The 12,505-nt window shown below is 39.4% G+C and overlaps 1 pseudogene; it reads right to left on the bottom strand.

Annotated features, from left to right (window-relative positions):
* Positions 1–2,216: 2,216 nt before the first annotated feature.
* LOC125198616 lies at positions 2,217–11,930 on the bottom strand (annotated as a pseudogene).
* Positions 11,931–12,505: the final 575 nt, after the last annotated feature.

Below are 12,505 nucleotides of genomic sequence, written 5' to 3'. Positions count from 1 at the left end.
TTTCGAAAATTTTTTTTTCTATTTGAAAATTATTAAAAACTTTCTTGGCCTTCACCAAGTTAATATTTTGGGGAAAAAATAAATGGAATGGTAGAATGGGAACACTTTTGTATCAAAATTGCAAGTAAAAAATGGATTTCTCTTGGAGAGGATAAGAAAGAAAATTTTTAAAAAAAATAATAATATAATATTATTATATTAGCTTTCGTGTTAAACATGTAGACATGAAGATAAATTATTTCCTTGAAAATTGTAAAGTGTTAAATTTTATATCGTTTCAACTTTCAAGTATCAATAGTATTAAAATTTCATTTGAGGTACCCCTATAAGAATATTAAAATAACATCAATGGTACCCTTGTTTTAGAAAGACCAGAATGTCCTTAGTGGCATTTTGGTTAAATTCAAGTGGAAAAAGGATTTAAAAGTCCAGTGAACAAATCCTTCAAATAATATTAAATCCATACATAGAGATGTGTGGCGATATTTTTAAAACATAGGGGTGTCTAGCGTTAACCTCCATACATAGGTACTAAATTTGTAGTTCACTCTTTTTTATATTCATAATATTGATGAATTTGTACAAAAACCTATACTTTTTTCACAACGAAATAGTAGTAACTAGTGAATTTGCACCCACCCTTCGACCATATTTATCACCAACATCCAACTCAATCCAACACTTAGATCCTAAGTCCCTGCACACGACTGAGAAAAGATTTGTAATAAGCAGATTAGAACTCAAACATACTCAACCTTAATTTTAGATAATTTGTAAGAAAACAGAATCAACAACATTTTTTCTGAGTACACAATGCACCATTTTCTTCCACATTCCCATCTTAGGCACAAATCCATGTCCCACCATCTCCCTCAAACCCCACTCCACCTCTCCACCACCCTCCTCCTCCCCACAAAACCCCTCTATCACCATCTTATACGACTCGAAGCTCGGCTTCATCTCGAATTGCTTCGTGGTGACTAGTAAATTGAGGACGGTGTTGAACGGGCGGCGCTCGGCCAGCATTTGTAATCCGGCATGGCGAAGAGGGTTTCGACGGCGGCGTTGATCCGGCCGGCGGAGTGGCCAGAGCTTGATCAGATCGCGGAAGAAGGCGTCGGAGAGGGGGGCACTGCGCTCGATTTTGATTCGCTGCATTAGGGATTCGATGGCGTCGGTTCTTCGCGAGGGCGAGCTTGTGGATGACGGTGGCGTAGAGGGATTTGTTGGGGTTGTAGTCGCGGCGGGTGGAGAGCTGGGCGAGGAGGGGGGGGGCGAAATTGGGGTCTTTTAGGGCTTGGGAAAATTCGGATTACCTGCGGCGGGGCTCAGCCAGTCTCTGTGGCGGAGGAGATCGGGCAGCCGCCGCTGTCGAGAGGGGGATTTGGGCGGGTTTTGGAGGGGACGAATTGGTGGAAGGGGGAGAGAGAGTTGGAGAATTGGGGGAAAGAGGGGAGATTGGGAGATCGGCCGCCGGAGGAGATGCGACGGCGACATTATTGTTCCATTTCGCAGTTTCCGAGGGTTTAACTGTATTTAATAAGAAAAGACAATAATATTTTAAAATTTTAAAATTTGAAATTATGTTTAATTATTTGGAAAAATCATATTTTTCTCAAATTTTTGGTTGGTTTATGAACATGTAGTATTTTATTTGTGAATAGGCAAATATCGTTTAACTTTATTATAGGTGGCATCGATGTAAAAAACTAAACCAAACCGAAAAAACCCAAAAATTTTAAAAAAAAACCGAAAAATCGAAAAAAAAAATATATATATTAATATTTATATATATATATATATATAATTTATTTTATTTATATATACTAATAGAATATAAATAGATATAATATAAAATTAATAGAATATATATAATATGTACTATTATATAAAAATATATTAAAAGAATATATATTATATAATATGATATAATATATACTAAATTAATAGAATAAAAATAAACAAATATATTTAAAATATAATTCAATTTTTCGGTTTTTAGGTTTTTTTTTCGGCCCAAATCGAACCGAACCAAAAAACCGAAATTTTTGTATTTTTAAAATCGAACCGAACCGAAAAATCGAAAAAACTGAACCAACTTTCAAAATTTCGGTTTGATTCGGTTCGGATATTCGGTTTTCGATTTTTTTTTATGTCGGCCATATTCTATGCAACTTTACAATAATGCCAAAATCAAATAAAAATGGAGGTGAAGATTTTTCACTATGAACTTATGCCAACCAATTTATGTAGATGAAAAAGTCATCAATGAATGAAATTATTGAACTTGTTTCTCTATTTTCTATAAAGGAAAAAAATGATGACCTAAACTAAGTTGATATACATCCACAAATGTAGTGTGTTTGTGTATTTACATTCATATGAATGAATGGTGCAGACTCATGACTGATGCTTCTTCTTCCCAGCAAGAATGTGCTGGATCTGCAGCCTCCGGCTGAACGCCCGTTGAACAGGAAACGCGTCTGGAAAGCTGATATAATCGGCAGCCAAGCCAGCACCGAGAGGGTGCGATGAGGATCACGCCCATCCCATAGTCGTAGGCCCGGGCAAACACCCTCACGAAGTGCCACACCCCCCGTGCCCCGATCTTCGGCCTCACTATTTGCGCAACCTGATCAACCAATCACCAAACAACCAATCAAGAACAATGCAAGTTAATAGTGTCTCTAACACGAGCGTAAACTATGTTCGTTCGCACCAGTATCATGCCCCAGCCAGTAGGCAGAAAGGCTAAGCAGCAAACAATGAGGGTCCCCCTGGATAGATGGCAGATGAGAGAAAGAGTCACAATTGTTGCCACCACTCCCATGAAAATGAAGGCCTTGAACAGCCTAAATGCAAGGTGGTGATCAGCACTTAGATACTTCTTCCCACATTGATAACCTGCATATGTATTCTAGATGAGAGAGAGATCATTGCAAAGGAGAGAAAGACAAGAGAGATAGAGAGGATATAATCACCTTGAGAAGGAGGAAAATGATGACAAAGACAATCAAGAAAGGACATACACAACAAAGTTCTTGTTCTGGCCTGATATGTCAAGGTGATACACCAATCCATATGGGAGAGGAAGAATCTGATGGAGAGGATGAACTCAATGAGGCGAGACGCGATCCCCCAGTGCGGAGATGAGCCTGCTCTTGATCCACCACGACTGCCAGCTCTTGTCCTGAGGAATCCCCAAACCCACCCTGCTGCTTGATCCACTTGTTCCAGTCCTTCCCGTCATCCACAATCTTGCCCCAGTCGAACCGGATGGATTGAACAGAAAAGGGGGCGAACAGCCATGTCAGCGACATGAACCAGATTGCGAGGTGATCAGTGCATAGGCCATGCTGCTCTGATAGACCGCCAAAAAGATCATACACAATCAGCAAAATAAGGAGCTCGAACCCCTTCACAAAGTGGCTCCGTGAGTTATAGCCTGTAGTTCTCGGTGAAGCTCGAGTGGAAGACCACCACCTTGCGCCCGGTTGGCCTGTACTTGGCGCCCCGTGCAGGATGGTTCTGCCATAGTAATGAGCCTTTGTTCCGTAAGAGAAAGTGAAGAAAACAGAAGCTAACTGAAGCTGCATCAGCACGAAATCTTTGAGGGCGTTGGGGAACCCTCTCTCCAATCCTAACTCTATCACCATTGGCAAACCGGTTAACAGCCCGAGCTGTATGAATGACTGAGACGCCAGCGCTGTTTCCAGAGACTTGATGTTCTTCACCTTTGCCTCGAAAAGCAGAGCTCTCTGTAAGCCACTGAGGACAGGTAAAGCTGTCCGTAGAGGAACACGACACTCCAATCACAGATATCTGCCACGGATACCGATACATATCAGCAAAATTCAAGACAGTTGAAAAAAAGTGTTGAAGAGATTATTACCAAGCTGTTGAAGTAGAAGCCGACGGTTGTGTAGTAAACAGAAAGCATCCGAAAGAAGTCAAAGCGTCTCCCAAGGCGGTATATGTCACGGCTAAGAGTTTGCTCACTGTTGCCATTAGCCACTTTGGCTTCAAACTTTGAGATTTGGTTGAGTCCAACGTCACGGCCCTTGCCAACTTGCATGTACTGATATGCGTACATGTCCACGACGTAGCGTGGTGTTGAATCCTAAAAAGGCAAAAAAACTCACTTCTCCTTCCAACCATAGATGAAAAACACCAGTTTCAATTGTTTTGAAAATCCCTGAAACACATCTTCATTTAAGTTTATGGTCTTTGACGCCTTGCTTATCCCCCTTTAGTCAAGTGAAATATCCTGTCGAAAAAACTGGATGTCCGTAATGGAATCTTACCCGATTACGCCCAACAACTTAGAAACCTTTTCGATTAGTTTAGCTGTGAAGATGATTGGTAGATTACCTGGGGGGATTTGCTAAAGTCTTTGGCCTATTGTCACAAAGCTGGTTTCTGATATGACATAAACCACCCCAAAGAAAAACACTGCACAAAAATGAAACAAAATCAGTTCCCATCTCTTGTATTTCACTATCCATTCTTTTGTCATATCAAGTAAAATATGACGTCAAACCCTTCAAAATGTGCTCTCTCATGCCAATGATAGTCGGAGGGCTCCTTCTTTGAGGCCGTAGAAACTTTGGGAATTCCTCATCTTGAGAGCTTCTTCAAGATAGTTATCCTGTCAAAAAAACATAATCACAATGATATCAAAAAAGGAGAAGAAAGGTGAAGGGAAGAAGAAGAAGGAAGGTTACTTTTTATATCAATGGCGAAGGCTTCACCGCGGGGAAAATGATAGCAGGGTTTTTGTTTCCCGGTTTCCCCTTCCCCCAATGTTTGGAACCCGGGGAAGTTTTACCCGGGTAGATTTCCTACACGACAGTTCAATTAGGATAACTAGAGAAGAAATCACACAAAATGAAGGTGTGAAAACTATACCTGATCAAAACCATTAACAGCTTTGACAAGGATAGAAGAATAGACTTTGGGGGGCCCATCCACCTCAAAGTTTTCCTTTCCCCCGCATAAGCCCGCGCGAGGGGTGCCTACAACCATTTCATCTCAAACATCAGTTTTAAGAAGTTGATACTAATCCAAAAATTTCCCCGAATCCAACTGACCTTTCAGCAGCCAAGAATGTCTTGAGCCTGAGGGTCCCCCAGGCCCTGTGCTCCAAAATTTGACATGAAACAACGTGACTGAATTTCACGCTACTAATGCATCAAGCTGCGCTGATAAATGTCGTTCGCCCTATCAATCGCTTCATAGCTTTGAAGAATATCTGGGTGTATATAATTTCCCATAAATGTAGCTCACAGATAGATAGAAATTTGTCTGTAATAGTCCAGAAACAAACCCCGTGCCGACATCTCAAGAAAAGCTTGCAACTTCAGTGCTTTTCTGTAATACATCATTCCTCGGACTGTAAGAAAAAGAACATTAGAATCAGATGGAAGCACGAATTCTTAACCAAAAACAGTAGTTCAGTCTTGGAAGTTACTCACCAGTCCTACTTAGAGTCTGGCCTCAAACGAAGCCCAGTCTCTAGTTCTTCCTCATTCACATCCTCACTCATGTCATCTTCATTTTCACTTCCCATGCGCTCCAGAAAATTTTCCCACTCGTCTGAGTGAAAAATCGGAAAGCAGAGATGTTGAGACTAGAAAGAACCTTTTTCTTCTTTTTTTTAAATTTCACAAAAGCTAACCTGGAAATATCTTTTGCATATAAAATCCAATGGAAACTCCTTCTTTGCTGGAGTGAAGCTCCTCCGAAACTTGACTTGTTCCATAAAAATGGAGTCAAAACACTGCCATTGCAAAAACTTTCATCAGCACAAATTTATGGTTTACTTGAAATACCGAATAGAAAGAAATGGCACCTGAATGACAACATATTACGAACTTTTGGAGCTCTAGGCATATTCATAAACAGAGAAGTAGCGAAAAATGATATTCGCCTTGAGTTTCCAGGTTTGAAGGTATGTACATAGCTGTATTTTGACAGTAGCAGCAAACGAAAGCGCTTAACCTGTCATCCAATGTTTTCAGTTAGTTAGGTGAATGTCCCGCGATCTTGTTCACTAGCTAAGACGAGTTCAGATTACCTTTGCCATTAAAGGGCCAGAACGGGAAAGGGAAATGGATAGCATGCAATGAAGCAAATAATTCTGGATCAGGAGGATCGAAGAATTCAGTTCTGACTCCCTCTTGCTGCTGCTTGTTCGAACAATTCCATCGTTCTAATGCATAGACAATGAAAGCAAAAATTTTAAATCATGAGTGAAAAACAGAAGGAAATGGTAAAAGAAATTTAGAGTAAGATTTTAGTTTAGCAACCTGGAGCCATTTATGAACAAATCATTTGTTACAAGCTCAAGAATGTCTTGGAGCGTCTTCACAACTCTGTAACGATGATCTTCTTCGCCTTCAACCTAAATTGACGCGCTAAAATTTCCATGAAGGTACACATAATGAAGGAAAGTACTTGATCAGAGATATATCCGGCTTAGAACTCACCAGTAGCTTGATCAATTTAGTGCAAAGAGCAAGCAAAGTCGGCAACTCACTCATGCGGAGGTCCTCAAGAAGTGATCTTTTTCCAATGCTTTCTTCGATTTCATCAATCACACCAAATACCACTCTGAAAGGCATATATGTTGACTGAAGTATACGATGAATTCGAAGAAATATCACAGTTTTGAAAATGAGGATGATTGGAAAATCATAGTCTACCTTCTCTCCATGTCGCCTACCACGAGGATATCTAAGATCTCTTTAAGCGAGTCGTAACATTCAACTACAACCATGTGCATGTATTTGTCCCTTTTGATCTTTTTCAGGAGACTGTTGTATGTTCCAACAAAATCTCTAGCAATGCTAAGAGCTGTTGAGAACTGAAAACAAAAACAGCTTTCTTAAACTTATGATCAACACAGATCAAGAAAGGAGTTCGAGTCTCACACTCGATCATTACCTTATTTGCTAAGAGGAAAACAGGCCAACGGACATTATTGTTTTCATTAAGCAATTCTGATGAAAGAGGTATTTTCATCAAATCCATTTCCCTGCATCCAGTGATATATAATACTGTTGTTATTATTTAGCATGATAAGCCAAACTATAAAAAACGAAAACGAAAGAAAAGACCTGGTGAGCCATATTCAACCTGTTACTAATCAGGTCCTCCTCCCGAAAAACTACTAATGATTTGGTTCCACACAAGAGCAAACTTGAGAACTCCCCCCTTCTTTTTCTCTAAACCCTGAAACGAGCCGGTTAGATAGTAGCATTTACGAGTTTTTTCATTTTAGAAAAACGAGGAAAGTACCTTTAGAAAGCCTTTCTGGCAGAGCCACATTCTGATTCCGTCTTTGTTGTCTTTAGCCGGGGCGGTAGAAGCCAGTCATTGAATGCCAAGTGCAAATTATCGAATTTACTCCTCAGCATGCCTTGTGTACGAATCTGTTTGATTGAGAAAGGCCTCGGGAAATTTAGCATTACGCATACATAATCGAAGAAATGACAGTAGATGAAGAGATCAACTTACTTCACCAAGATGGTGGAGAATCCCGAAAACTCCACCAAAGGCAGAGCAGTAAACAGAATACCATATTTGTATATCCATGAAATACACCTGCACACATTGGCCATACATAATAGATAACATTAAAGATTTAATATTCATCGTGATGAATTGAAGCACTGGTGTTTCTGCAGATGCTTACGAGGATAATAGGCGACCAGATAGCTGCTATGGCGCCAGCGTTGCTCTTCACTAATATCAGCAAAAAAAAAGTATGAAAATTGAACTTATCCTGCTTATTTCTGTACGGTGCATGAAAAGCATTGCACGACTTACCTTTAGGAAAAAGCTCGTGCCAGTCGTAGTTCTTGACCCCGATCCTCATGATCTGCCTCGTTGGTTGTATGAGAGGTTTTATCTGCAAAAGGGAAAAAGTATATTGAAGATAGAAGCATTACAAACAACAGATAAAAGGATCTTTGGTAGAAATGGCCTAAGGCCGACGAGTAAGCCGGGGATGATTAGATTATTACCTCAAATATGTAGCTGAATGTGAATTTGCTTAGTAGTAGCAGCACCCAAAAAAAGTGTACCTAAACCATAAAGAGAGAAATTTATAAAAAATCATAAAAAAATCACATTAACCAAAACAAAATCAGAGCAAAGATTTGAGAAAGTACTTAAGCACTGATACTTGGCTTTCTTGCATTCCTCTTCCGATGTATAATCTAGGCTACAAGAGGCAAACCATTCAAAAGTGTCACCCGAGATTATATATTTTTGTACAATAGAAGATTATAAATAAAAAACACATCAACATCTTTTAGTACAATGAAGAGAATCAGTAGTCTGTGAAAGAAAGATTGAACAGCTTTTCAAAACTCAAATATTATGTGGATGAAAAAAATCCGAAAGTCTTACCTGCGCCAGCCAAGAGAAAACTGTGCATATTCGAGTATTCGATGTCTCAATATATCTTCCCACTGCAGGCACAAGAAAGAGGACCATGTTGACTCCGTTGGTAATCAGATAGAATGCAACTGCTATCATGTAGGAAGAGTAGCACCAATCGCCGAGCCAGCTCCTTCTTGAGCAGAATAACACTTATATTTTCTCCTAGAGGTCGAATAGTATATAGGGAGGATAATTGTCCATATCATTGCCCCTAGTATCTTGAGCAAATCTTTACGATGGCGATTATGATCCATCGTGCATCTAGCTTTCCATGTGAAGACAACGTCAAGGATGGCATGGATGAATTTAAGGACTGCTGATGTGATGAAGATGCTCATAACGTCCTCAAGCACGGATGCTTCAAAAAATTGTATCGGAGATTCTAGATCATGGGATGCCACTATGATCATTGCCTAAACAGAATTTTACAGTGAAAAAAAAATTAAGATAATGTAGTTTTTTTCAGGAAACAAAAAAAAATGCTGGTTGATTCAGAACTACCTGAAGGGATAAAATAAGGAAGCTCCACATTCTATCAAAGCTTCTAAAAATCTGCCAAAACGAACGGATTTCAACAAAATTCGTCTTCCCTAACCACTGTGGCTCCTTCACTTCTTCTACAGGTTCCTGAGGATCACCAATAACATGAATATGGAGAAGTCGGTATAGTAACAAATTCAATGTTAGAAGCCGGCTTACTCCCATCTCTTCGTCTTCATCAATGTTGATTCTCTCTTCTTCAGGAGTCTTGTCTGGTGTTCTGAGTTTCTTCTTCTTTTTTCTACTATTTGAAGGGTTTGTGTAAAAGAAATCATGATCCAGACGCATCGGCCAACCTATCTCGAAGCAATCGGAAGACCTGAAATTTAATCAGCAAAGTTTTCACATGAACAAGATGGTGAATGAGTAGCACCAACCATGTATTTTCTTACCAGAAAAATTCATTCAAGTCATCATAGTTCCTCCATGTCGAGTGATCTGTCGTCCCGTTTCTGTTTTTCATAGCTTCCTTCAGTAAATTGGTGGAAAATTAGAAATATGCAGATACGAGGATGTACGAGTTTAACCAGTCTAGGATTCAAAGTACCTCCCATATAACCGTGTATATTGGTGAAACAACATGTCTAAGGAAAGACTCGTGTCCTTCTCCATACACGGGCTTCACTAGTTCTCCGGTTTCTATACTCACTGCACCACTCAACATACCATGCAACTCACTGGCCATCTGCCAGAGAATGCAAGTTAAATTAAGCCATCCATCTTCAGCCATCAACGGGGAGCAAGTGACAGATAGAATTACGCGATCAACTTACATGGTGAAATAAGTAACAGAGACATTCCGGCATGAACCTTAAGTTTGCTGCTTCTCCCCATATCAAGCAATAAAGCGCAACGTACAAAAGTTTATACTGTTGGGCTTGCTGTTTCAAGTATGGCAACCTGAATAACGAAATGTTGTAAGAAATGGTGTCGCTAACAAAGAAAAAATGTTAGGTTCTATGCTGACCTGATGTTACTTTTTCGGTTAAGAAACTTGCACCACTCTGTGTAGTTTTTGAAGAATTTCTTCATTAGCTCATCCACAGCTCCTTCCCCCAACTATTAACCAAAATTAAGTCATTTCTCATAGATTGGAGAAGAGAAAAAAAAAAGTTGTTCCGAAATAAAATGCTAGATTAAAGGAACACCTTTGCTTGTTTATGAGAGTGACGAACATGAGCATTAGCAAGTAGAAGGATCAAATGCTCCCTCTGGTTGGCTACGTTTCCATTCTAGCGAAAGTCGACAACAAGGACAAGTTATAACGAGAAAAGGCAAAACTGCTTCATAGTTTCTTGGACAGCATCACAAAAACAAAACAAGGCACCTGAAATGAGAAGCAGAACTGAAGCCAGTCGAGCATATCCATATCCGGCATGCGCTCTGAAACTCATCCAAGAAAGGCAAGCCATGGACATTTCTTACAGCAGCTATCGCATATTTGATCTGTGGAATTCTATATTCTGTCAAAACTCGACGTAGGAGCTAGACAATCGAGCTACATCTAAGTGGTCGTCAAAACAACTTATCATGGCATCTAACCTCAGGAAGTTGCCTTATAGGTTGACGAGCACCTCCTTGATCAAGAGGGAGAATGTTATAAGGCACGTAGAATTCAGATCTCGAATGATCATTCTCAGCAAGTGCCTAGTCACGAAGAAATATACTACTATTAGTATGCATTGAGACCATACAAAGGCATTAAATCATCGAGTGAATGGAAAGGGAAAAGATGGCGAACGCAAGAAAACCTGTGTGCCTGCTGCTGAAGTAACTGTGCTCAGCACTTCAAATAGAACAGATGCAATCGCACGAGCTTTCTGCAACTTTTCCCTGACACAAGGAACGATACCAATACACGTGCTGTGAGTATATATGAATGATTCTGTCGATGAATGATGTAGACTACAAGAGCTGTGTCATCACCTAATTTCCAAAGTATATTCTCCGGCACCATGCTTGATGATGTAGTCTTTGTACTGTCTATATACACGCCGTAGTTCTCTTAGATCACTCTTCTCCTTCCTTTTCCTAATTGTGACTTCTTCATCCTGAGAAATGAAGATTGATGCAACTTTCACACAAAAGGCTCATTTAAGCAGTCATACGAAACCGAAACAGAGGAGTTCAACCAAGACTTGAGAAATTGAAAAGAAATCTAAGAATCTGCCCACTTAAGTATCCCTTTTCAGCTTCAGTGTACCTGCTCAAGCCGCTGAAGAAGAGAAGTTTTGAATTGCCGAACCCCTCGCCCACTTGAGTTCCTGTCCAAGTTATGCGCGACTTCAAAGGCGTGAAAACGGCCTGGACAAAACCTCAATCAGTCACTTTCATCACATATACAAATATCCTTGCATTGTCTTTCCCCTGCCTTTTGCCAGAATTTGATCATTGTAAAATGTTGTCACATTATACATATATATGTATCACTGATCTTCTAAATTATGAAAAAGAAACACTAGTATTCAATCAACCAAAAACTCACAAAAATACCAAGTCATAGATCATTAATGCCTAACTCAAAAACAACATAAAAAACACACAAAAAAAGGACTCATCATGACACAATCTTCTGAAACTACACATACGAAAGCTCAACTCACATAAATAAGCAACCCGAGGCTCGTCAACCTCAATCAAGTTAGCGACACGGAGAAATCTTTGGATCTCAGAAACCAAAGTGACAGGCAACTTCTCACTGTCAAAGGGCTCAGTGACATGATCACGCCCCATAGTGAGGGATCTCGTGAAGGGACGCGAATCATCTCTAGTGTAACCTCTTCTGCTTGTGCTGGTGCTGGTGCTAGCTTGATTTCGATCATCGTTTATGGGGTCTACAGCAATAATCTCTGACATTTTGAGGGTGTGAAGAGGGAGAGTGAGGCTGCATGGAGCAGAAAAGTATATATATATCATGGAATCTTAAGTGTATATGCATGATTTGCCTTGTTTATTATATTTTCTATTTGTTTTTTGGCTTTCTCCACCATATTGCTTTATAGGGTGTGATCTTTTTCACTTTTGCTTTTCTGAATTTAGGAAATTGCTGTGTGTGCTTGAGTTGGACTTGAAACAAAATTTGGGATGAAATTCTTTTGAACCTATAAAAAATAAAATGTAGTCAAATAGAAAAAAGTAACAAAAAGATTAAGCTAAATAGTACTCCACAATAGGCTGATTAAACCAATTTTGTAGGTTAGTTTTGTTAAGGTAAATATTTTTAGGACATGCATGCACAAAATGGAGTATAGATCTCAGATCTTACAGCATGGTAAGAAATGTAAATTATTGTCAAAAAGCTACTTTTTTTATACTAATACTTCTGAAAAGTGAGTATGATTGTGGTTTTCCAGCTGATTAATTAGGATTATTGAATGACAGAAGCAGCAAAATTCACCAAACCAAAACTGTGGTGAAAGCTTTTACTTATCTTTTGTGTCATTGAAGCACTTTTCTTTATCTTGATGAACATATACAATTTTTTATTGTAATAACTCATAAATGAGTAATAGGAAGG

This window comes from Salvia hispanica, unplaced genomic scaffold (assembly GCF_023119035.1).
Source record: "Salvia hispanica cultivar TCC Black 2014 unplaced genomic scaffold, UniMelb_Shisp_WGS_1.0 HiC_scaffold_169, whole genome shotgun sequence".
Taxonomy (NCBI): domain Eukaryota; kingdom Viridiplantae; phylum Streptophyta; class Magnoliopsida; order Lamiales; family Lamiaceae; genus Salvia; species Salvia hispanica.
Note: the sequence above shows the minus strand (reverse complement) of the source record. Positions and strands in the feature narration are given on the sequence as shown.